General features: G+C 45.8%; 1 long non-coding RNA gene and 1 pseudogene across 3 annotated transcripts in view; one reads left to right on the top strand and one right to left on the bottom strand.

The window, feature by feature from the left end:
• The window catches only part of LOC134970035 (uncharacterized), a 135,922-nt gene extending 111,958 nt beyond the window's left edge, over positions 1 to 23,964 (top strand). For all 3 annotated transcript variants that reach the window (XR_010189624.1, XR_010189622.1, XR_010189623.1), the window contains 4 exons: positions 20,086 to 20,154; positions 21,877 to 21,926; positions 23,273 to 23,313; positions 23,759 to 23,964. This is a non-coding gene — a long non-coding RNA (uncharacterized LOC134970035). The remainder of the gene's footprint in view (positions 1 to 20,085; positions 20,155 to 21,876; positions 21,927 to 23,272; positions 23,314 to 23,758) is intronic.
• On the bottom strand, positions 8,322 to 8,440 carry LOC134971328 (5S ribosomal RNA; annotated as a pseudogene).
• Positions 23,965 to 27,043: the final 3,079 nt, after the last annotated feature.

The following is a 27,043-nucleotide window of genomic DNA, read 5'->3' as shown; positions in this document are numbered from 1 at the left end:
AAGAATCCCCGAGTTCACAACACCCTCAGTCTAGGCCAGTGACAGTATACTCAGGCCCCATGGACCCGGGGAATCGGAACCCAGAGGCAAGCGCCATGCAGGACCTGGTTTCCCGAGTACAGAGTCAGGAAGCAGCACAGAATCAGGTGATGCATTATCTCCAGGAGTTATCTGGCCGGCTGGATCAAATCCAGACTTCGCTGGCTTCAGTGGTCCAGCTCCAGTTCCAGTATCCGCTCCAGTGGTTGTATCTGGCAATGTTCCCTCCTTGTCTGGAACCAGGTCACGCCTTCAGCTTCCCACTCCTCCTCGTTATAACGGGAATCTGAAAAATTGCAGTGGATTCCTCAATCAGTGTGAGGTACACTTCGAACTCCTCTCACATAACTTCCCTACTGATCGGTCTAAAGTGGCATACATTATCTCTTTGCTTGAGGGTTCAGCGTTGGAGTGGGTGTCACCGTTGTGGGAGCGATCAGATCCGTCAGTCTCTAGTTATACCAACTTCATTACGACGTTCCGAAGGATCTTTGACGAGCCTGGCCGGACGACTGCTGCCTCAGCTGACTTGCTCCAAGTTCGACAAGGCTCTCGTACAGTGAGACAGTATGTAATTCACTTTCAAACTATAGCTTCTGAACTGAGCTGGAATAATGATGCCCTTCGGGCTGCTTTTTGGAACGGGCTCTCGGATTGTTTAAAAGACGAATTGATTACTAGAGATCTGCCAGATTCCTTGGAATAGTTGGTCTCACTCTGTGTAAAGGTGGATCTTCGTATGCAGGAACGAGGTGGTGAACGTAGTCGGTCAGACCGGTTGAGACTCCGACCTCTTCCTTCTAAGCAAACAGTTAATTCCAGTCCAGACGAACCCATGCAGATTAATCGGTCTCGGCTGTCCCCAGAAGGGCGTCAGCGTCGGCGTGAGGGCAGACTTTGCCTCTACTGTGGAGCCGCGGATCATTTTCTCAAGTCTTGCAAGTCTCGCCCGGGAAACGGGCAGTCCTAGCTTGTTCTGGAGAAGTTAAGCTAGGGGTTGTTTCTCAATCTTCTCCGGCAGTGGACTGTCTGCTTTCTGTATCTCTGTTTTCTGAGTCTGAAGTCAAAACCGTTAAGGCACTGTTGGATTCAGGAGCTGCAGGGAATTTTATTTCCCTTTCCTGTGCCCAGAATCTGGGTTTGAAGTTACAGTCGATCGAACGACCTATTACGATAACTGCTATTAATGGTACCCAAATTCCTAATGCTCTGATTACAAGTCATACAATGCCAATCAAGCTGCAAGTGGGAGCTTTGCACCAAGAACATCTGGAGTTCCTTGTGATTCAGGAGATGTCTCACGATCTCGTCCTTGGTCTTCCCTGGCTCAAGCTACACAACCCTCACGTCGACTGGAGGTCGACACAGATAATTTCTTGGAGTCAATTCTGTCATTCGAATTGTCTTACTCCTGTCTACCCGCTTCGTGCATCGTCCAAGTCGGATGTAGAACTTATTCCAGAGGCTTATCGGGAGTTTATAGATGTTTTCTCGGAACAGGCGGCCGATAAGTTACCACCGCATAGACCTTGGGACTGTCCTATTGAGCTCATTCCGGGGAAAATGCCACCTCGAGGTCGTACCTATCCTTTGTCAGTACCTGAGACTAAAGCCATGTCAGAATATATCAAGTCTAATCTGCAGAAGAGATTATTCCGTCCCTCTACTTCCCCAGCGGGAGCAGGCTTCTTCTTTGTGAAGAAAAAAGACGTAGGCCTGAGGCCATGTATCGATTATCGTGGTCTAAATGAAGTCACCATTAAGAATAAGTATCCTCTGCCGCTCATCACGGAGCTTTTCGATAGAGTTTGCGGAGCTCGAGTCTTCACTAAGTTCGACTTAAGGGGAGCTTATAACTTGATACGTATCCGACAAGGGGACGAATGGAAGACGGCCTTCAATACTAGGGACGGGCATTATGAGTACCTGGCAATGCCGTTTGGCCTCAGCAACGCCCCCGCTGTTTTTCAGGGATTCATTAATGAAGTCTTTCGGGACATGTTATACCTAAATGTGGTGGTATATTTGGATGATATCCTGATATTTTCGAAGAATCTCACTGAGCACAGAATACAAGTTCGGTTGCGAGAGAACCATCTTTATGGCAAGATTTCCAAATGCACCTTTGAGGTCCCCTCTATTCCATTTCTGGGCTACATTATTTCAGGTACGGAGTTGCGTATGGATCCGGAGAAACTTTCTGCTATTCGGGACTGGACTCAGCCTCGTTCCTTGAAAGCAGTACAACGGTTTCTAGGGTTCGCGAATTACTACCGGAAATTCATAAGGGGTTTCTCTACTATTGTGGCGCCTATTACTGCCCTAACCAAGAAAGGGGCTGACCCAAGCCATTGGTCCTCTGAAGCTGTAGCAGCGTTCGCCCAGTTGAAGGCAGCCTTTATGACCGCTCCGGTGCTTCAGCAACCAGACTTTCTAAAACCATTCTTTCTGGAGGTTGATGCTTCTACGGTAGGCATTGGTGCCGTACTTTCGCAGTATGCTTCAGATAGGAAGTTACATCCATGTGGTTTCCATTCTCGCAAGTTCTCCCCTGCTGAATTAAATTACACCATTGGAGACAAAGAGCTGTTGGCAATAAAATCTGCCTTAGAAGAATGGAGATATCTTTTGGAAGGGGCTAAACACCTAATTACGATTTTCACGGATCACAAGAATTTACTGTATCTTAAGACGGCCCAGTGCTTGAATCCCCGTCAAGCAAGATGGGCGCTCTTCTTTGCTCGATTTTCGTTTGTCATTAAGTACCGGGCTGGAACTCTTAACACCAAGGCGGCTGCCCTATCCCGTTCCTTAATGGCTTCGGATGAGGAGAATTCAGTTGAAAAGGCGCTGATCCTCAGTCCTGTCTCTATTTCTGCAGCTCCCACTGCGTTGGGTCCTCCTCCTGGAAGAATGTCCGTGCCAGCTAAATTTCGACCAAGATTGTTGCAGTAGGCTCACATTTCCAAGTTTTCTGGCCATCTGGGAGTTCAAAAGATGTGGGAATTTCTACGAAGATCTTACTGGTGGGACACTATGAAGAAGGACGTTCAAGAATATGTCAACTCGTGTCCTCAATGTGCTGAGCACAAAATTCTTCGTCTGCCTCCTGCGGGGTTGTTGCACCCATTGTCCATTCCTAAGAGGCCTTGGACTCATATCTCTATGGATTTTGTTACTGAACTGCCTCTCTCTAAGGGTCATAACACTGTCTGGGTGATTATCGACCGATTCTCTAAAATGGCACATTTTGTTCCGTTGACCGGATTACCATTAGCTTCTAAGTTGGCTTTGTTATTCATTCGGGAACACTTCCGCCTGCACGGGTTACCTCTGGAAATAGTCTCGGATCGAGGGGTACAGTTTACGGCAAGATTCTGGAGAGCCCTCTGCACGGCCCTACAAATAAAACTCAAGTTTTCATCTGCTTACCATCCACAGACCAATGGGCAAACTGAACGCGTCAATCAAGATCTAGAGACTTTTCTCCGTGTTTACCTCTCCCCCTCACAAGATAATTGGGTGGAGTTGTTGCCTTGGGCCGAGTTTGCCCATAATCATTTATATCACTCCTCGACTGGTGAGTCTCCATTTTTCATTAATTACGGATTTCATCCCCAAGTTCCAGAATTACCCATTTGTCCTCCAGAAGAAGTTCCTGCTGCAGCCTCTACTCTCCGGCATTTTAGTCAAATCTGGAGTCGAGTCCATGTCAATCTCAAGAGAGTTTCCGGTCGCTACAAGTTCTTTGCGGATAGGAAGCGACGGGCAGCTCCTCAATCCAAGGTTGGTGACAGGGTATGGCTCTCTACCCGCAATCTTCATTTAAAGGTGCCCATTATGAAGTTCGCTCCAAGGTTCATTGGTCCTTATCCCTTGTTACAAGTTTTGAATCCGGTTGCCTGCAAATTGGGATTGCCTTCCCATCTCCGGATACCAAATTCCTTCCATGTCTCTCGTCTTCGCCCTCTTGTTTTGAACCGGTTTCATTCCAAGTCCCCAAGGCCAATCTCTGCAGAGGCTGAAGAGGGTACGGACTTTGAGATCAAAGCTATTCTTGATTCTCGCTATCTTCACAAGAATCTACAGTATTTGGTGGAATGGAAAGGTTTTGGCCACGAGGAAAGGAGCTGGGTCAAAGCTATTGAAGTTACGGCTCCCCGATTGGTGCGGATGTTCCATTCCAGACATCCAACAAAACCTGGAAAGTGTCCAGGGGCCACTCCTGGAGGAGGGGGTACTGTCACACACCAGAGGCGGCGTTCGCCACGCTTACCCCTGTGTGTCTGCTGGTCGGTGTTGCGGCCTTTGCCTTCGGTGGGCCATGGGCTCCGGCGTCTGGCTGGCGCGGTTCTCCGGGGCATGGGCGCTGCCATGACACCCGGCTTCACGTGGACGGGGGGCGGGTGATGTCATCTGACTGCTCCGCCAATCCAGCGGTGGCGGGGAATTCAAAGTCTGACGCCGGACGGAGCCTCAGTGCCTGAGTATCGTCTTTCCCTGACGTAGATTCCAGCGCTCTTGTTCCCGGCAAGGATCTCTGCAGTTGTACTCCAGTGTCTCCAGCATTTCCAGTCTGCCAGTTCGCTGCACCGGTTCCAGTGTACTCAGCGGCCGGTATATCTCTCTGCGGTCCAGTCACCAGTGCTCCTAGGAATCAGCGTGGCTGCGGGCCTAAATCACCGTTCTCAAGTTCTACAAATTAACAGCGTCTAAAACCCCTGCACTTCAGTTCCTCATATCATCAGCGTCTCAGTCACCGTTCTCAAGTTTTACAAAATAACAGCGTCTAAAACCCCTGCACTTTAGTTCCTCACATCATCAGCGTCTCAGTCACCGTTCTCAAGTTCTCCAAATTAACAGCGTCTAAAACCCCTGCACCTCAGTTCCTCATATCATCAGCGTCTCAGTCACCGTTCTCAAGTTCTACAAAATAACAGCGTCTAAAACCCCTGCACTTCAGTTCTTCACATCATCAGCGTCTCTGTCACCGCTCACAAGTTCTTTATCCATCTGTGCCTTTATCATTATTTATAAGTTATCAGTAACTTTTAAACATCACCCACAGTTTCCTCAGTTACCAGCATCTCTAATCCTGCTCATAAAACCCCTCAGTGGGTCTGGACATTTCCCACATTTATTCCTTCTGTCATTTGACTTTAAGTTGTTTTCCCTGCAATAAAACTCTTCAATATTTCATCAAACTCCACTATCAGCGTCCTGTATGAGGAAATCCTATATTAGGCCTCTCCTTTTCCAGCTCAGTTGTGGTTCCTCTTCCCAACCATCTGAAGAATCCCCGAGTTCACAACACCCTCAATCTAGGCCAGTGACAGATTTCACTAGACAGTTCAAGTGGATTGGCAGGCTTGATTACTGCAAGTCCTGTTGAACATAAACAAAATAAGAATAATGTTACTTATATAGCACTTTTCTCCCAATAACACTCAAAGTACTTTATATTTGCATTTACTTGTATAGTGTGTACCTAGATTAAGTCTTGAATCTGTTTTTTAAGGATCCTAGAGTGAAGGCCACTCGAGCTGTGTGGAGAAGCTTCACTTAAATAGAATATTTTCAGAGTTGTGAAGGCTACAAGGTCTCAACATACAATACAGTATGCCGCAATCAAAAGAAAATTCCAGAAGAGCTGAGAAAGACAGTTATTGAAATGTATCAGTCTAGAAAGGGTTATAAACACATTTCTAAGGATCCAGGACTCCAGCAAACCACAGTGGGGTCCTCCAAATGGAGAAAACCTGGAACAGTGGATAATCTTCGCAGAAGTGGACAACCTAAAAACCTAGACGAACATCTAAGAAACTGCAGGACTCGCTCACCTCAGGATAATGTCAGTATTTACTATTCACCATAACAAAGAGGCTGTGGAAAAATGGTATCCACGGGAGAGCTGCTAACCAAGAGGGACACAAAGGCTTGTTTCACCGAATGGGACAAAATTCTTCCACAGCAATGTGAAAGACTGATTTCCAGTTATTGGAAATTGGAAGCGTTTGGTTGCAGTTGTTACTGATAATGGTGCTACAACCAGATACTAAGATTAGGGGGGCAATTCATTTTTCACATGGGTGATATAGGTGTTGGGTAACTTTTTTCCTTTAATACATAAAATGGTATTTTATTTTATTTTTGCAACAATAATTTTTATTGGTTTTTCAAAATTTTTAAAGGGAGTACAGAAAAAAAAGGGCAAGGGCAATAGGTGTGGAAAATGCAACCTACAATAATAGAAAATATACATGTAAAGAACACTTTAAAAACATCAGGGAAAGTGCAGGCAAGCAGCTAAGAGTCTCACCCAAAAATATGTGCACACATTTCCCCTGAGCTAATGGAGGATGAGGCTAGAAGCAAGTGCTGGACATATAAACAGATGACATGGAAATAAATAATAAGGCTATATAAATAATTCTGAATGTAATGTGGATTTCTGGCCTTCTATAACAAATTTGTGCCACTTGGGGACATGGAGGAAGTAGAGTAAGAGCAATAGTGAAACATTCCTCCCAACTGTCCCGATTTTCGCTGTACAGTTCCTTTTTTTGGGACTGTCCCGCAATCCCACCCATGGGCTGCAGTGTTCCATGATGGTGGTGGGGGGCAGTTGGGAGGCTCCTCCCAACTGCTTAGAGCAGCGGTGAATAGATGCTGTGCGCAAGCGCAAAGCATCTATTCACGGGAAACAGAGGGGCTGGGGGCTTACAGAGCACTGGGCATGCCCCATAGTGATGGAAAGTTGGGACTTGGTTCACAATTGTGGCACTCCCGCAAAGCCACGCCCTTTTCTATAAACCACACCCCATTTTGGCCTTGGCGCGGCTTTGACATACAAGGGAGTTCCACTTCCCCATCAACCAATGTTGGGAGTTATGGTGAAATGATCATTAAAAAACTGTATTTTGTGTTTACTCAAGTTGCCTTTGTTTTATATTAAATTTGATTGACTATTTTAAACAATTAAGTAACTAATATGCAAAAACAGAAGTCGTGAAAAGGGCAAAAACTTTTTCACCCCTCTGTATATGGCCAATTTCAGCACTTTGGCCCTTTTCCTCAATCTATACAAGTGGTAGTAAAATTTTATAAAGGCTCTACAGCTTGCACGGTCTCAGTAGGCCTCTCATACAGAAAAATCGCCATAGCTAATGGGACAAGGACCCATGTTTCCACCACAGAAATTCTGTAAAACCAAAAATAAGTAAAATGGCCTTGCTATAATAACCTTTGACTTTCCATGCTATAACAGCTACTGGTATGACATGCTGGGACATGTAGTGCTACTGGTATGTAATTACTGGAAATTGAATTACTGTTGGCTATGGATGCATGGTGATAACCAGACTCCTTTAGCCACAATCCACAGTCATTCTATATACAAAAGGATGTCAGCGCAGGAGCATTTAATGCAACAAGGGCAGAATGGCGGTTGAAAATCTGGGCAAGGTAAAGTCACTACAACTGGCATAGCTAGCGCTTGCACTTTCTTAACACCAGTAGGCAATATCTGTAGTGGTGATGATCATCTGATCACCATTCTCGGGTTCTGCTACTGCAAGCACAATTAATGTATATGAACTGTAAGGGATACAAGTGGTTAGTATAGAGAAATGTTAGTAATACCGCACTGATCTATAAAATTATCAAATCAATATCAATGATTAAACCAATAATAGACTATACTTTGAGAAAATCCCCAGATTTAGTCACATTGGTGGTGCGCCCAGAGTCAGTAAGTAAATAGTGTAAACAAAAAAAAAGGGAGAAAAAGAAGACTCTTGTGTGGGCGTACTCTTTAATAATAATGTAGGAAAAATTAGATCATATGTAGAGTTAAAATCAATATACTTTATTAGATATCGTTAAAATTATTTTGACTGAGATCAACTCAACACCAAAGTAATACAACACATATAAATTTAAAACTTTTGTAATCTATGGTCCATCAGGTTTGTACCGATATTAAAGATTTGTATCAGTTTGTTTGAATCATCTGGACCAAAATTACATATATTACAACTCACGGGTATAGAAAAATTAGATATAGCATGTATGAACTGTGTATATTTAAGCAACATGTGTGAGTAGGTTGTATCTGACTGTCCAAGAATAGATTCTATCTATACACACATGCACCCAGCTGGAAAGAAGGGATGTACAGTTTCTTGATGATACCTAGTACTAAAAGAGTATAGAGGTGGAAATAAGCATCAAGTGGTGAATCTGCTGTCAATGTTAGACACAGAGTGTGTCAATGATCCTTGTTTCTACTAAACTGAGTCTACCGAGGAGGTCACCCATCCAAGTACTGACCCAGCCCAACATTGCTTCGCTTCCAAGATCGGAAGGGGTCGGGCGTTGACAGTGTGGTATGATAGTTGAAAGATAGTCCCTAGCTCCGGAATCACTGATGAGAGTTCACCTAATGGAAAAAGTGAGATGAGCAGGACTAAAGAAAAAGCAAAAGATGAGGAGATCAAAGATGGATCTGCTGTCAGCGTTAGACACAGGTAGGGAGGAAACCCTATATCCAAGTTATATCTTGATGAATCGCTGATGAGAGTCCATTGAAAATTTTAGAATGAAAATGAGAGACGCTGAGTTTCTGTAAAGGGGACTGAACCCCACAGTATTAATATACACTTAATATTAGAATTTGAATGCACAGATAAACCTTTATAAACTGAGAGGCATTATTGCCTAATATGGTCCGTGCCTAAGTGCTGTACCAATATACAGGGTCAGTAAATCTGACCAGAAAGGTTATTTAGTAAATTAATATTTAGTAAAAAGATATCTGCTGATGGTAAGTGCTCACTATTCGAAACATGACAGACTGCACACTGTGATTTGATTTAGTGTATCTTGGCGCAGAGCAGGGACGTGCAGTCAGGGGAGGCAGGGGAGGCAGTGCCTCCCCTGTCATTAATGATTAAAATAATACAAAGATACTTATGACACATATTCTGTGTCATAAGTATCTTCTTTATCCTTCATATTATTTTAGTCATTTTTATTGTGTTTAAAAAAAGGTTTAAACATGTTTCAGAGGCACCGCTCTCGGTGCCTCCTGCTGTGAGTGTGAAAGAGGCGGAAGCGGGGGGCGGGGCCAAGCATCGGGCAATAAAAGCCCATTGAAAAAATCCCTGTAAGCGGCACCCACTGGAAGTGCCGCTTTGACAGGGGCGTGCTTTCAGCCCATATGAAAGCACGCCCCTGTCATTAATGTTGCTGTGATTAGACAGTGGGCAGGGCTGGAGTGGCAACCCGTCCCTAAACCACCTCCCTTCCTGGTCCGGCACCCGCTCGTGCCCCCCCCCCCCCATCCCGCCGAGATTACACCAGTGAGAGTACCCCCCCCCCCCCATCACATGCAGCGCTGCAGAGGAGGAACTGCCCCACTCCCAAGGCAGCCCAATGACAACCGCGCTCAGGGGCTTGTATGCTGCAGTCAGAGCCGATCATGGCTGGCGCGGAGGGGGGGATTGCTCTCCGCTTCTGTCTCTCCGTCCTCTGTTTGTAACAGCGCGGCCAACACAGGAAGAAGATCAGCGCCGCTGCAGCAGGTCAGATTTGTAAAAAAATATTTACTTGCTCTCACCCTGGGAGTGGGGATGGTGGTGAAAAAGTAGCACTGTATCGCAGGGTGTCATGCGATGGGGGATACAGCGCACCTCAGATGTAGAGAAAGGGGGAAACTGGAGGTGGGGGAGAGAGAAGGACTAATCTAAACGAACAGCACAAAAGCACAATGAGCAGAATGGATAGAGGTGAAGAAAAAGAGGGAAGACAGAGGAGTATTTTGGGGGAGGGGGAGTAGGATGGGGGTGTGAGGAGTCAGGGAGGTGAATAGAGATGGCATGATGAGTATGAAAATGTATATGTGTATTGGATAAGTGTGTACAGGATTTTCCCCTACCTCCAGTCTCCCTCTTCCTCTGAGCTGCGCTGTATCCCATCGAGCGCTGCAGCAGGTTAAACAGAGCCCGCAGGTGACGAGATGCGGGTCACCTGTGTTGTGCAGAGCACATGAAGTGATTACCTGCAGGGCTGGTAACTGTGCTGTGCTTTCTGACAAGCTGCAGATCTTATTCTCCTGCTAGTAGCTGCTTGCTGACCAGCAGGCCTGGCAACCTCCCTGCATCTCACAGATGTGCTGCTTTTCTGTCCCCGGCCTTTCACACCCCTACTCCCTTGTCCCCTCACTGATACTTGTCTCCAGCCACTCACATCCACACCCCCTTACCCCGTGTTCCCTCACTGATACCTGTCCCCAGCCACTCACCTCCACACCCTCTCCCACCATGTCCCCGCACTAATACCTGTAGGCGGCTCACAGCAGCAATGTACCTCTTCCAACACCATTTGAGGGTCTCCAACGTCCCTCAGCAACAGAACCAACCATTCACTCACTCATAACATCACCCCACTGCCGGAACTCTTACAGTATAGATTAAAAGAGAGCAGGGTGACTTTATAGATGAAGAACCACAAGGGCCAGCATGCCCTCAAAGTCAGGGATGTATGAGGAGGAGGCGGAGGAATGAGATGAAGGTGCTCTGCATGGCATAATGTGTATATGCGGCACTACTCTGCAGTGTAATGTGAACAAAATGCACTACTGTGCGGCGCAATGTGAATAATAGACACTTCTGTGCGGTATGATGTGATTTACGTACACTACTGTATGGTGTAATGTGTATAAGGAGTACTACTGTATGGTGTAATGTGGCTTTCGGACACTACCGTGCGGAGTAATGTGAATTGGAACTATTCTGTGGCCACGCCCCTGCCATCATATTTATGGCGCACGCTGTCCCTTTTTTGCATTTGCCCATGGGGTCCCAATTCTCTTTCTGACACAGGGCACCAAAATGTCTAGTTACGGCACTGGTCTACCCCTTTGTCCTAGCCCACTGGATAGTGCAAGAAAGAGACGGGTGTGAGCTGACGGAGGAGCGGGACCCATCACTTCAACTCTGGCTGTCCGAGTGTGAGCTGTAAAGAGGTGAGATCCTTGTTCATCTATACTAACTTATACTCGTCGAGTCACCTCTACACTTATCCTGCCCACTTCTTCCCACCACTACTCCCATCCTGCCACCCCTTCTATTAGTCCCTGCCTGCCCCCTACTCTGCACGGGATGCAGTTAAGTTCCCGATGGACGGGATCCCGATGGGCGATATACTGACGCCGAAATCCCGAAGGACACCACAAGCCCGGCGTCTAAATACCGACGCCGCTCGGGATACCGGTATCAAAATACCAAAAGCCGGATTCCCGAAAGTCCTTTTAGTGGGACGAGCCGGTGTCCTGCCTCAGGGGGTCAGGTTTAGGCAGGAGAAGGAGGGTTAGGCTTGGGTGCAGGAATGGGAAGGTTAGCGTTAAGTACCGGGGATGGAGGGTTAGGTTTAGGCACATAGAAGGGGAGGTTAGGCACCAAGTGGGGAGGGTTAGGTTTTGGCATCGGGGAGGGTTAGGTTTAGGCACCCACAAGAGACGTTAGGCTAGGGTGCATGGGAGGGTTAGGGTACTTTACAGGGACCTGTCAGCATTCTGATGGTTGGGATTCCGCTGTCGGTATTCTGGCCGCTGGGATTCCGTCTGTATAATCATACTAAACCTCTCTGCACTACTATTAACAGTAGCGGGCATTGGCTCTGCGGTGGTAGGAATCTTTGGTGGGACTCGACGGTCATTATGGCTGCAGTGCCTCACCAGCCACTGACCTCACCGCACGCCACTGGAACCAGCGCAGCTACAGCGCCTTCTTCAAATATGTCTCTGTCGCCTGTTGTTGATGTGATGGACAGGACTGCGTGTTGTTGATGGGGGAGAACATAATAGGAAGGGTGGTCTACAGCAGGGACGTGCAGTCAGGGGAGGCAGTGCCTCCCCTGTCATTAATGATTAAGATAATACAAAGAAGATGCATATGACACATATTCTGTGTCATATGTATCCTCTTAATATTATTCTTAATCATTGCTCCCCTCCTTATGTGTTTGGGAGGCACCGATCGTGGTGCCTCCCGTTGTCTCTGGGGGAAGGTATGGGAGCGGGGGGCTGGCACGGGTGGGGACTAGCCATGGGCAGTAAAAGCCCATTGAAAATATATGGGAAAGCGGCACCATTAGAGGTGCCGCTTTCATACAGGGACGTGCTTTCAACCTATGAAAGCACGTCCCTGTCAGTGAGGCCACAGTGATTGGTCAGGGGATCCGTCACTGGATCCGCTGCCAATCACTGTGTGGGCGACGCTGGCGGAGGAGGTGCGGGCGGCTGGATGCGGTGGTGCGGGCGGCAGGATGCGGCGGTGGTGCGGGATGCGGCGGTGGTGCGGGCGGCAGTGGAGCGGGCGGCGGTGGAGCGGGCGGCGGGTTGCGGCGGCAGTGCGGGCGGCGGAGGTTTACCTTTAGCCTGCAGAGTTTGGCAGCGGAGCGGTACCAGTTTCAAAAATGGCGCCTCAGCGTCATTTTTTAAATTCAAGATGGCCGCCGCGAGCCAATCACGGCTCGCCGCGTCATCGCCCCGCCCCCTCCGGCTGACTTATATAAGTCAGCGCGAGGCAGAGGAGCGTCAGTCCGACGGCGGAGGAGGAGCTGTGAAGAGCTCCTGAAGAAAGAAGACACCGGAAGTCCTGGATGGGCGGCGGCTATGCAAAAGAGCTTAGCAGCCGCCGCCCACCAGGTGAAGACGCTGGAAGCCCTGGGGAGGTGGCGCCCCCCCAGGTGAAGATGCAGGAAGCCCTGGGAAGGCGGCGGCCACGCAAAAGAGCTTAAAGGCCGCCGCCCCCAGGTGAAGATCCAGTTTAATAAAACTTTTTTTTAAGACCGTGTGGTGTTTTATTTTAATATTTTCTTTACAGGTGGACTACAGGTGCCAGCGGGCCCTTTATGTCCAGGCATGCTGGCACTTGTGGTTCTCCAAGTGCCAGCATGCTGGGCCAGGCTTGCTGGGACCTGTAGGCCACCTGTAAAGAACAATATTACTATTCTTTGCAGGTGGACTACAGGTGCCAGCGGGCCCTTTATGACCGGGCATGCTGGCACTTGTGGTTCTCCAAGTGCCAGCATGCTGGGGCAGGCTTGCTGGGACCTGTAGGCCACCTGTAAAGAACAATATTAACACACAATGAACCCCGCACCCACCGCCACCAGGGGTGCGGGGCATAGCACTGGGCTATCAGCCCAGTGCTGGTTATTGCTCGGGAGGGGGGACCCCATTTTTATTTTTTGGGGTTCCCAATTTTTAAGACCGTGTGGTGTTTTATTTTAATATTTTCTTTACAGGTGGACTACAGGTGCCAGCGGGCCCTTTATGTCCGGGCATGCTGGCACTTGTGGTTCTCCAAGTGCCAGCATGCTGGGGCAGGCTTGCTGGGACCTGTAGGCCACCTGTAAAGAACAATATTACTATTCTTTGCAGGTGGACTACAGGTGCCAGCGGGCCCTTTATGTCCGGGCATGCTGGCACTTGTGGTTCTCCAAGTGCCAGCATGCTGGGGCAGGCTTGCTGGGACCTGTAGGCCACCTGTAAAGAACATTATTAACACACAATGAACCCCGCACCCACCGCCACCAGGGGTGCGGGGCATAGCACTGGGCTATCAGCCCAGTGCTGGTTATTGCTCGGGAGGGGGGACCCCATTTTTATTTTTTTAGGTTCCCAATTTTTAAGACCGTGTGGTGTTTTATTTTAATATTTTCTTTACAGGTGGACTACAGGTGCCAGCGGGCCCTTTATGTCCGGGCATGCTGGCACTTGTGGTTCTCCAAGTGCCAGCATGCTGGGGCAGGCTTGCTGGGACCTGTAGGCCACCTGTAAAGAACAATATTACTATTCTTTGCAGGTGGACTACAGGTGCCAGCGGGCCCTTTATGTCCGGGTATGCTGGCACTTGTGGTTCTCCAAGTGCCAGCATGCTGGGGCAGGCTTGCTGGGACCTGTAGGCCACCTGTAAAGAACAATATTAACACACAATGAACCCCACACCCACCGCCACCAGGGGTGCGGGGCATAGCACTGGGCTATCAGCCCAGTGCTGGTTATTGCTCGGGAGGGGGGACCCCATTTTTATTTTTTGGGGTTCCCACTTTCCGAGGAATTCCAACCCTGGGCTGACTGGCTGGGGGGATGATTAATGTTATGGCAGGGGGACCCCACACTGAGTGTCTCCCCTGCTATGGCATTACTCCCCCTGGCTGGTTCTGCCTAGTGCTGGTTTTATTGATGTATCGGGGATCACACTTTTTTTTTTTTTCTGGGGGGGGGGGGGGGCTTGTTAGCTGCCAGTGCCTCCCCAACCAGTGACCTCACCGCACGTCACTGCTCTCCCCCTTTGTTCTTGGACACTTTTGGCTTCCTTCCCTCCAAAACTGCAATACAAACCTCTGACAGCTGGGAGACTTGCTGCTGCTGCAGCTGAAGGAAAATGGAGGCGGACACAGTCTGGCCCCATGCTGCCCAAAAAGAGGCTTCGGAATCTCCCCCTACTACAGTAGTGCAGGTAGAACCTGCGCTGCTGCTATTGCCTTATGGACGTGTGAGGGAAGGAGACACAAGCACAGCAGGCACAGCCAGGGGCGGTGATGACAGGATAGTGCTATGGATTTTATGAGGAAGGGTGGCCCCAAATTGGTGTCTTGCTTAGGACCCCATGAGGTCTAAATCCACCTCTGGCGGCGGCCATAGCAGCGGCTTTAGCGGGCATGCCTCACCAACCACTGACCTCACCGCACGCCACTGGAGCCAACACGCCAGCTCACTCCCTGTGTGGTAACACCAATATGAACCATTATTATATGTGTGCAATATTCTACTTAATTTGAGAAATTTCTAATACCAAGTGCACTGCATGAAGTAAACTTGAGAGATAGGGTCGTAGATGGGATAAGTGCCTGCTGCAATAATTTGCATATGGTAATATCTGTCTAACAGTGGGATTCCCATGTTAAGCAGAAGGGAGAGCTGTATCTCTAACATACCAATATGAGTATATTTTGCTGAATTGAATGAATATATTATACAGGTTCATATTGGCACATATTGAATAGTTTCTAAGTAACAAATAAATACAGTAAATGACTTACTCCTATTTAATAGAAAAAGCCTATATGTCGGAGCCGTGACACGTAGATGCAAGTATATCCTGCAGTATTGTATTAGCATAACATACAGATTTACCCTGCCATCTGCCTGCAATATTCTATGTAACAAACAGACACAGTGAACAACCTGTGCCTGTTTAATGGTAAAAAAACTTGTAACTATAGTCGCAACTGTTGCAACCTTCGGGACAGCAACAAAATAGATACATTGGAAAGGAGCTAACGGGCTACTAAAAGCCACACCATATGAAATGGGATATTAAGAATTACAATTGGTAACTTGTGGCAGTATTCCAACATTGATTAGAGGTACCTAATATAGTGAGCGAGCAGAGTGAATAGCTCATGTCTGCTTAACATTTTGAGAGTATTCAACTCTAATCAAGCTGTATGATACAACGACAGTAAAGTTATATTGTATAATTTATGGGATCAGTTGCATTCACACTATGAAAGATAATGAATGCAACAGTTATATGATTAGCATCAGTGTGTCACAGTATGCCTTTATTACAAACGACAATAGCCCCGTTAAATGTGCGGCATGATTAGGCTTACTGCATTCCAATACATCCTATATAATACTGTTGATAACTACAGCAGCCTTACAGCTCTCGATTCCCAATCACACTAAATAATATAGTAATTGGGAATAAAGTAACTAGAAAACCACAAATAGTACGTTACATTCCATTTCAGGCAATTCAGAGCAATACGCTCATCTGATACTTACGTACAGGATTAAGGCACAAGAGAGAGTTCCAATCAATCTCTAGAGACAGTCTTAATATTAGCAAAAGCTATTGATGCAAATTGCCCTGCCACAGGGATTTAACACTGAGATACCTGTCCCACAAACATAAATTATATTATTTATATACTTGGGAATATATTCCAATGGTGTCGGATGGCATTGACTCAAGTATTATTGAAGAATCAAAAGCTCATTCCCCATGTATAGAATTGGCATGGCAGATTCCATGTATGTACGCAAAACCATGAATATAGAATAAGGGTTTAAATATATACTCCTACGCCAACCGTTAGACACTGTTATATACCACCCTGCAACCTGAAATAGATAATGTCAGGCAATTTATAGGGTACCTTAGTGAATAAAGGTATAATTCCAGTAGTCGACAATTTTGAGGTTGGTTCCAGGAATCTTTGCACACACAAGTGATATTAATACAATAAAGACACATTAGTGAATTTGATATTGATTTTTATTCATTGATTGTAATTTTTGTCTTGCATTTTTTCACATCATCAGGCATTTTAATTTATGACATTAAAAGTTAAATTTTAATTATACTTACCTTCTTTCTATAAGTGCGCCAACAAAGAGACAAACCTTTCCTTTCCAGTGTTTTTCTGGTCATTCCCAGTAATGTGTCCCGGGATATTTCCCAGGACACATTCCCGGGAATGATACTTTTACATTAGCGGCCGCTGACTCTACTGGAGGCGGTGCTTGGAGATAATCTTCTCCAAGCACCACCTCCTCCTATACAGAGAACGGGTGCCGGGTCGCCTTGACCTGGTAAACCCGTTTACACTACACAGCTTCCCGGGATGGTCCCGGATTCAACCCAGGTCGAGACCTGGGTTGAAATCCCGGGATGCTCGTCTCGGGAAATTGAAAGTGTACCCTTTTACACTGACAAAAATCCCGGGATGATGCACGTTCACGTGCAAAATCTCGGGATAAAATTGTCAGTGTAAAAGGGGTATTAGAAGCTTTTGGGAGGCTGGAGCTGGTCTTACAAAATTCCCTCTGTCCCTGCATTTTTTATCAGATTTATGGAGTTTCTTTACATAGCGTCATTCTGAAATGACATGAAATAACATGAAATTTTGGGCTGAATAGGGTAAAACATTAAACCACAATAGAGATCAATAGAAAGACCCCTACTGTGCGATATTCAGCGAGATGTGAATGAATGGATGAGATAATTGCATTATGTTCTCTGTTAACCATTTTGCTGCATAGCAAACACTCGTTTCCGCACTTTTATCATGAAAATAAACTTCTTGAACAGAGTGCAAATATCTCTTCTCAGTGGCGGCTGCAGCACCGTCCAAAATTCAAATAGAAGATCCGCCCCAACTGCCACCTGAACTGCTGCCACACATCGCTGTCCGGGCTCACTGGCAGTTGGTGTTTCCCCCCTATGTGAATTTTTGATTGTGCTGCAGCCAACACTGAGAAGAGATATTTATCTGTTTGTGTTAAACAAACTTATCTCCATCTCTAGGAAATATAAATACAGGTTGAGTATCCCTTATCCAAAATGCTTGGGACCAGAGGTATTTTGGATATGGGATTTTTCCATATTTTGGAATAATTGCATACCATAATGAGATATCATGGTGATGGGACCCAAGTCTAAGCACTGAATGCATTTATGTGTCATATACACCTTATAAACACAGCCTGAAGGTAATTTTAGCCAATATTTTTTATAACTTTGTGCATTAAACAAAGTGTGTCTACAGTCACACAATTCATTTATGTTTCATATACACCTTATAGACACAGCCTGAAGGTCATTTAATACAATATTTTTAATAACTTTGTGTATTAAACAAAGTTTGTGTACACTGAGCCATCAAAAAACAAAGGTTTCACTATCTCACTCTCACTCCAAAAAGTCTGTATTTCGGAATATTCCGTATTTCGGAATATTTGGATATGGGATACTCAACCTGTATCACATTTTCCAGCATTTATGAGATAATTATGTCTATTAAACATCCCTCAAATCTGAAGTGTCCCCTGTTTTCCTATAGAAATGTCAGGAGGTTTGGTTTATATGTAAAATAAAATAAAACGTCACAAATTATAACATTTCGGTAACGCGGGTGTAATAGCGGCTCTTCAGCGGGCTCTTGGTCACTATTAGGGAGGTGTTACCCTCGTATTGTAGTTTATTTTTTGAACCAATATCATTTAATGCACAAATCATGGAGAAACGTATTACAGAGCGATGTGATGGAAGCACAGTTACACCCTTTACATGCCATGGCCTGGCCACTGTGACTAGTGAATTGTGATGTCATAATACATCATACAGTACTTACTACTGCTCCCATGCTACAACAGGTCATTGCCTCCCTGATCTGTCGAGCGACAACATCTTACTTGGTAAGTGAGATTTCCTTCGCTTTAGATTTATAGTACAACTGTGCAGAAATTAATAGCAGTATAATAATTATTAGAATAAACCTGTATTCAATAATAAATAGCATCAACAAAGTATCTGACATGTGATGCTGCACTGCAGGTGGGGCAGATGTCAGATAAGAGTTTATTAAACATCGCCCCAAATCTTAAGTGTCCCCCGATGTTCTACAGAAATGTCACAAGGGGGTATATTTAATAAAAGTCGATTTTGTTTGGTTTTGTTCGATTTTAGATCAATGTTAAATATATTTTAATCGATGTTGGGCTTCCAGGGTTAAAACACACATTTGCTAGCAGATAATATTTTATATAAATTTTTAAATGTTAGTAAATGTATTTTAACCCTGTAAGTCCAACATCAATTAAAATCGTTTTAACATCGATCTAAAATCAAACAAAACCAAACAAAATCGATATTTAGTAAATATACCCCAAGGTTTGTTTTATATGTAAAATGAAAATAAAAACTGTCACAAAGTATAACATTTCGGTAACGCGGGTGTAATAGCGGCTCTTCAGTGGTCTTTTGGTCACTATTAAGGCAGCTTTACCCTTGTATTATAGTTTATTTTTTGAACCAGTATCATTTAACGCACAAATCATGGAAAAACGTATTAGAGAGCAATGTCACAGAAACACACATCCTTTACATGCCATGGCCTGACCACTGTGTTGTCATAATTCATCATTGCATTGTGATCTCATAATTCATCCAGCTTACAACTGCTCTCGGGCTGCCTCTCTGAGCTATCTCTGACCTATCTTGTCAGTGACATTTCCTTGGCTTTATATTTATACTAGTACATCTATGCAGAAATGAATAACAGTATAATAATTATCAGAATAATGCTGTAGCAGCAACAAAGTATATGTCAGGCCTGAGGCTGGCATACGATGCTGCACTGCAGGTGGAAGGGAGAAGTAAAATAAGCGTTACATGTGCGAGGGGCGTGTCCAAACTCAAATCTAAATTACAGTGTAATAAAGCTGTCCAACATTTGTGGGCTACATGCAAAAGAAGCCAGTATTTACCCTGCAGGCAAAAAAAATCTAGTGTACTTGCCCACTTACATGGCAGCACAGTCTCCGGGTGCAGTTACTGGATCTTTGCTTAAAGCTGGGTACTCACTGACAGATTTTTTTTATGTTGGCCTATCAATCAACCAATTTTTGGGGACATTGTAGGCACTAATATCTGAGCTACACACTAACAGATTTCTTTTTAAAGTTACCATATCACACTGCATTTGCATATGTCCGCCCGCAAGGAGGATGACATAGTGACAGGAAAACAGGAAATATGGGCAGATTATTGAGATTACACACATACTGCTCGATATCAGGAGATTGTGACCAAGATTTTTGGTTTGGGGCAACAGATTGCAAAATCGATCGCTCATGTGTACGTGGGAGAGGTTTTCCAGAATTATCGGCAAAATGCTGAAACGCTCTTTCATACACACTATAAAAAATATTTGCCTGAGAACCTGATTATTGGTAAATCGGCCCAATAATTGTATAGTGTGTACCTAGCTTGTCTGTCACCTCAGAATCAGGCCCATAATACAAAGTAAGCACATTAGACAATTCCATACAGGTTCTCAAATTACCACCTAGATCATAATTGCACATCGCCTGTCCTTGTTACTGTGTTACATTTCTCCATCAGATTTATTAGTATGTATATATATTATACAGATTACTCATTTTTTAATATTTGCACTCAACAGCTCTAAGAATGTCATCGATCATCGATTTTGTTTTGGGATGCGCGATGCGCGCGGATGAAGGACTGACCAGTAAGTAAAGTAGATAAAGCTGTGAAATGATGTGAATTCTCTTGTTGATTACAATTAATACACCTTTGGGGAATTATGCAGTCAGGATACTGAATACAAGGGCAGAACTACCATAGGCTATGGGGGTGCAGCTCACACCTGAGGTGACCTATCTTCCCTGTTATAGTTCCTGTGCTGTATAGATTATGTATCATTTGGTGGTATATAAGAGATCTTATAAACAGTTGCTATGGGGCCTACACATATCTAGTGACGCCCCTGTCTCATAGCTCTGCACCTAATCAAATGCCCCGTCTTGGGACTGATGTGTATTAAACTACGCTTGTATGCACCCGGCAGCTGCAGGTACATGTAACACTAATCACTTCACATAGTCATGTCAATTCCTAATCATGCACTTGGGAATAATAAGTAATGTGTTCAGCCATGGAGCCCCACACCGGCCATAAATTGTGAAGCCATGATCAGTGTAGCAGTGGGAGAGTATCTGCATTGGGAGATCGGTCAGTTACAACCCTGGAGCCCCACGCCGGCCATAAGTTGTGCAGCCATGATCAGTGTAGCAGTGGGAGAGTATCTGCATTGGGAGATCGGCCATAAGTTGTGCAGCCCTTATCAGTGTAGCAGTGGGAGAGTATCTGCATTGGGAGATCGGCCATAAATTGTACAGCCATGATCAGTGTAGCAGTGGGAGAGTATCTGCATTGGGAGATCGGCCATAAGTTGTGCAGCCATGATCAGTGTAGCAGTGGGAGAGTATCTGCATTGGGAGATCGGCCATAAGTTGTGCAGCCATGATCAGTGTAGCAGTGGGAGAGTATCTACATTGGGAGATCGGCCATAAGTTGTACAGCCATGATCAGTGTAGCAGTGGGAGAGTATCTGCATTGGGAGATCGGTCATAAATTGTACAGCCATGATCAGTGTAGCAGTGAGAGAGTATCTGCATTGGAAGATGGGTCAGTCATAGCCTTGTATAAGGCACTTGCGCTCAGGCATTGTGGGTCTTATACTGATGCCAGCACTTATATTACAGTTACAGAGAACTCCACATAGCTGTTATATGCTAAACACTGTTTCCCACTAAGGGGCAGATTCAATTAGCAGGCTGTAATATTTTGTTTAACGCGCAATGAATTAATGCACATATAGCAGGGAAATGTCACTTAGCTCGTCTGTGGAGCTCACACTTAACTCATAATTTCATGGTACATAGATTTTTTGTATAATTTTTGCCAATTTCTAAAATGTGTTGAAAACCCCTGTAACTCCCACCTGCTAGCCTAAAAACACTGGTCCTTTCAATACAACACCCATATACATGTCCAGCATCAGTTATCCCATTATTCTTGCAGAATATCTTCCCAAAAATGACAACATGATTGGCCAAATTAAGCTAATTAAAACTTCTAAGTGCCTAATCATTAATGACTGGGAGTGCCCCAGGGGTCCTGAACCAAGACCTGATATTTTTATCTTAAAATAGGGTTTTCACAAACTTTACAAACTTGCTCAGGGGCTATGAAGAGAAGGGCACCTTAAATCCTATGAAGAGTAAACGTGGGTAAATGTGCGCATCTAATTAGTTAGCAAAAAAAATTGTGCCCACCCATTTTAAGTTGAATTCAGCGGCTATTAGAAACATTGTACAAGTCACATTGCCCATCAATGAGCAGCTGCAGAATCCAAGACACTGACTGTTGTTTTACATTTTCTTTACAGCTATTGAAAGAAATATCTTGTCCTTTGTGGATGTGTTAGAGACAATAAGGGTGAGTGAATAAAACATCTATATGTCAGTCTAGGGAATGTGAGGGAGACTGAGCCATATGGCTCTGGCATACAGCAGTTGGGCAGTACGTATGGCGCTGTGGTTAGCATTACTGCCTCACAGCACTGAAGTCGTGGGTCAGTACCCACCATGGCCCTGAGTTTGTATATTCTTCCCGTGCTTGTGTGAGTTTCCTCCGGGTACTCCAGTTTCCTCCCACAATCTGGTAAATTGGCTCCCATCAATATTAACCCTAGTGTGTGCATATACATGTATTTAGGGCAGGCTAGATGGGCCAAGTGGTTCTAATTGTCTATCAAAATTCTCTATGTGGGACCGAGGTAATCTGCAGCTGGAAATAAAGCTGAGTACACACCTATACAATCATCGCCCTGTTCTCCCGATATCAGGTGAACAGCCGTTGATTGTATAGGTGTGTACTCTGTATGGATGTAGGAGTGTTAGACAATAAATGGCTTATAGCGCTCCTGCAACAGCTAGGACCAGGAGGTCACATCTTATGTGCTGCACATGCGACCTCCCAAACCCCAAAGAGGAGCTACTACCCCCCAACCGCCGCCTCACAGGAGGTCATAGGGGTCACAGCTGAGTACACACAGAGCTTGCCTGATTGGGAACGTTTTACTCGATCAGCCGAGGGTCGCGTAGGTGTGTACCCATCTTTAGCGGCCACTGTGTCTAATATACTAGTGTATATAATGACAATAGTGTTTGGATTCCCGTTACATCAGCCACCACTGACACCCCCACCTCTGCTTACCCTAGTCTGCTTATGGCTATCTGCAACCTTTATGGCCATCTTGTTATCTTCTGAATGATATTGAATAAACCTGTAACATTTGTACCCCTTTTCCACTAGCGCAAAAAACACAGGTAAATGCACGGGGGCGCGCATTTACCCATGTTTTTTGCTAGTGGAAAAGGGTCAACCCGGATCAAGTGATCTGGGAATCCTACCCAGGTAGCTTACCGGGTTGAACACGAGTTCAACTTGGTAAGCTGTGCAGTGTAAACGGAAGCCGTGTCGATGCGACACGGCTCCCGTTCATAGTCTATGGAAGGGCAGCGCTGGGAGATCATGTGATCTCCCAGCACTGCACCCTGCCACGTCGCCAGCAGCGGCACCAACCCGGCAATATGCCGGGTTGGTGAGCGCAGTGGGAAAGGGGGCTGAGCACGGGTTGCAGCCGAGTAGCACCCGTGTTAGGCTCCCGGCTGCGACCCGTGCTTAAGGGGTGGAAAAGGGGTAGTAGTAACTAGCTTGTATTGGTGATTACTCTCTATAATCCTTCTAAAATGTATTGTATTTTCTTCCCTGTACCACAGAGATCTCGTTACCCCCCAAAACAGAAAAGACAATCAAATAAGTAAGTGACTTTCAAAGCTGCCAATAAAATTATTGTCCACTCACTCATCCTTTCCCATCTCAACTACTGCAACCATCTCCCTACAGGCCTCCCTCACTCATATCTTGCTTCCCTTCAATCCATACTTAACGCTGCAGCAAGACTTGTCTCGCCGATCCACATCTGCCTCCCCTGCCTAACGCTGGCTCTCCTTCACTTACAGAATACTCCTCCATCTCTCACCCTCACATACAAGGCCCCCTCCAACTGCACTGCTCAGCTCCCTATATCTCCAACCTCATCCTCATACATACTCCCTCCCGCCTTTTCTCAGCTATGGTAACCACAGCGTTTTCCCATTCTCTTTCCCTCATAATGTTCATATCTATGGTTGTCTACACTGTTTGTGTTGTGTACATGAGTCCCTGTACCTTTGTCACTTACAAGGTTTTTCTTCTCTTTACAGGAAAAAGATGAAACACCACCGCCAGGGAGATTAGTGTGGGTGTGACCACGCTGGTGTGGGTGACAACATCAACTGCTGCCTAATCCTAGTCAGTGGGGGGTTGCAGTTACACTGAGGTCCATGGTGAGGTCAGCTGTGATCACGCGGTAATCCTCTAGGAGAGGCCGGCAGACTGGAGGAAGTGTAGGTACTTACCCTAGGTGTAGCTGTGCGGAGCAACCTAGAAAAACAGGTAACTCCCCACAGCTACACCCAGGGTAAGTACCTACACTTCCTCCAGTCTGCCCCACTTATTCCATCTCCTAGTAAGCCAACAGAGGATTACCGCGTGATCACAGCTGACCTCACCATGGACCTCAGACACCAAATTCACCTTATACCCCCCACTGACTCGCATGGATAATAACATCTAAGGCAGCAGTTCTACCCACACCAGCACATACAGGTCACACCCATGGGGGGGGATTTACTACCCCCCCTCCCCCCTTCCAACCCAGAGCATTAAAAAAAATAAAAAAAACAGCTGCTCTTTAAATTAATGAGTACTGTAAGTCTTTTGTTGAAATGTATTTTGCACATTCAGAGAGTACATACAGACTTCAGGTATATAATGTTATCTTGGTGTGCTGTAGCCGGTTATTGGGATGAAAGTGTAAATGACTGGTTAGGCATCAGCTTAGAGCAGGTGTGTGTAAGAGGGGAAGAATTTGTGCGAACATTGGAAATGTGAAATTAGAAGCATTGTAGTGTCTTTCATTACTATTTCTCAATGAGATAACGTATATACAGTGCATCCGGAAAGTATTAACAGCGCTTCACTTTTTCTACATTTTGTTAAGTTACAGCCTTATTCCAAAATGGAATAAATTCATTTTTTCCCTCAAAATTCTACACACAATACCCCATAATGACAACGTGAAAAGTTTTTTTTTGAGATTTTTGCAAATTTATTAAAAATTAAAAAAAAGGATTTTAAATACCTACCGGTGAATCCTTTTCTCCTAGCCTATAAGGGATTTTGGGGATAGATTAATACGACGGGGTATAGACGGGTCCAAAGGAGCCAGTGCTCTTTAAATTTCTTCAACTGGGTGTGCTAGCTCCTCCCCTCTATGCTTCCTCCTACAGGTCAGTTATAGGTAAAACAGTGCCCGAAAGAGAATGACATACTTGAGAGAAGGAACACAAGAAGAAGTGTGGTGAGATTTACACACCAGCACACCAACATATAACCTAGCCAGAAACGCACAGCAACATTAACAGCAACAGCTGAACAGGAAACACAGAACAGAGAACCTGCAGAAAGTCACCGCACAGAGGTGGGGCACCCAATATCCCTTATAGACTACGACAAAAGGATTTACCGGTACGTATTTAAAATCCTATTTTCTCTAGCATCCATAAGGGATATTGGGGACAGATTAGTACGATGGGGATGCCCCAAAGCTTCCAGAATGGGTGGGAATGTGCAAAGACATCTGCAGCACCGCCTGCCCAAACTGGGTATCCTCTTTGGCCAGGGTATCAAACTTGTAGAACTTCACAAAGGTGTTCTTCCCCGACCAGGTAGCAGCTCGGCATAGCTGTAGGGCCGAGAATCTATGGGCAGTCACCCAGGAAGAGCCCACTGATCTGGTAGAGTGGGCCTTCAGAGACTGTGGAACAGGTAAGGCTGCCAACGCATAGGCCTGTTGGATAGTAAATCTAATCCAATGAGCAATGGACTGCTTTGAACCAAGGCAAACCTTTTTCCGCGCCTCATACAGCATGAACAAGGAATCTGTCTTTCTGATCCGAGCCATCCTCTTGACATAGACTTTCAAGGCTTGCACTGCATCCAGTGCCTCCGGAGGAGCAGAAGTGTCAGAACTGGACGGAATCACAATAGGTTGATTCAAGTGAAACGTGGAGACCACCTTCGGCAGGAACTGCTGTCTAGTCCTGAGCTCCGCTCTGTTCTTGTAAAAGACCAAGTCCGGACTTTTGCACGACAAGGACCCCAATTTTGAGACATGCCTAGCAGAAGCCAGGGCCAGTAACATCACTGTTTTCCATGTGAGGTATTTATCTTCTACCGTCGTCAGAGGTTCAAACCAGGAGGACTGTACAAAGCGTAACACTACATCCAGATCCTAAGGTGCCGTATGAACGAATGGAGGTTGTATGTGAAGCACCCCTTGCAAGAAGGTCTGAACTACCAGCAAGAGAGCCAACTTCTACTGGAAGAAGATGGAAAGAGCTGAAATCTGGACTTTAATGGATCCCAGACGTGAGCCTTTATCCACTCCAGCCTGCAGGAAACATAGGAACCTACCCAAGTGGAATTCCACAGAGGGATATGTGCGTTCCTCGCACCAGGAGACATATCTCTGCCAGATATGATGATAGTGTTTTGACGTAACAGGTTTTCTGGCTTGCACCATAGTGGCAATGACCTTTTTGGAAAGCCCTTTGTGAGCTAGAATGTTCCGGTCAACTTCCATACCATCAAACGAAGCCACCGTAAGTCCGGGTAGATGAACGGTCCTTGTTGAAGAAGCTCCCTTCTTAGTGGTAGAGGCCAAGGGTCCTCCATGGACATGTCCAGAAGAGCTGCGTACCACGCTTTTCTGGGCCAATCCGGGGCAATCAAGATTGCTCCCACTCTTTGATGCCTGATCCACTTGAGCACCCTTGGGATCAATGGAATCGGAGGAAACAGATAGACCAGCTGGTAAGGCCAAGGCGATGTTAACGCATTGACTGCGCTCGCCTGAGGGTCCCTGTTTCGTGAGTAATAGCAGCAAAGCTTCTTGTTGAGGCGAGAGGCCATCAAGTCGATCTGTGGGCATCCCCACCTGTCGATGATCTGTTGAAACACCTGAGGGTGTAGTCCCCATTCCCCCGGGTGGAGGTCGTGGCGACTTAGGAAGTCCGCTTCCCAGTTGTCCACTCCCGGAATGAAGATCGCGGACAGTGGTCTTGCATTTCCTTCTGCCCAGAGGAGTAGTCTTGACACTTCTTGCATGAAGGCCCTGCTTTTTGTCCCTCCTTGTCAATTGATGTACGCTACGGCCGAGGTATGGAATTAAGTTGACCTCCTGGACCCTGAGCTGAAACACCATTTCCGTCATCACCATCATGAACACACCCGGAGCTGTAGATAAGATGAAGAGTAACGCCTGAAACTGGTAGTGATCGTTCAGTAGGGTGAACCGCAGATAGGCCTGATGAGGAGGCCAAATTGGGATATGGAGGTAAGCATCCTTGATATCTAGGGACACTAGTAATTCTTGTTGTTCCAGT

The sequence above is a fragment of the Pseudophryne corroboree genome, chromosome 11 (assembly GCF_028390025.1).
Source record: "Pseudophryne corroboree isolate aPseCor3 chromosome 11, aPseCor3.hap2, whole genome shotgun sequence".
NCBI classification, from domain to species: Eukaryota; Metazoa; Chordata; class Amphibia; order Anura; family Myobatrachidae; genus Pseudophryne; species Pseudophryne corroboree.
This window is presented reverse-complemented; position numbering and strand designations above follow the sequence as displayed.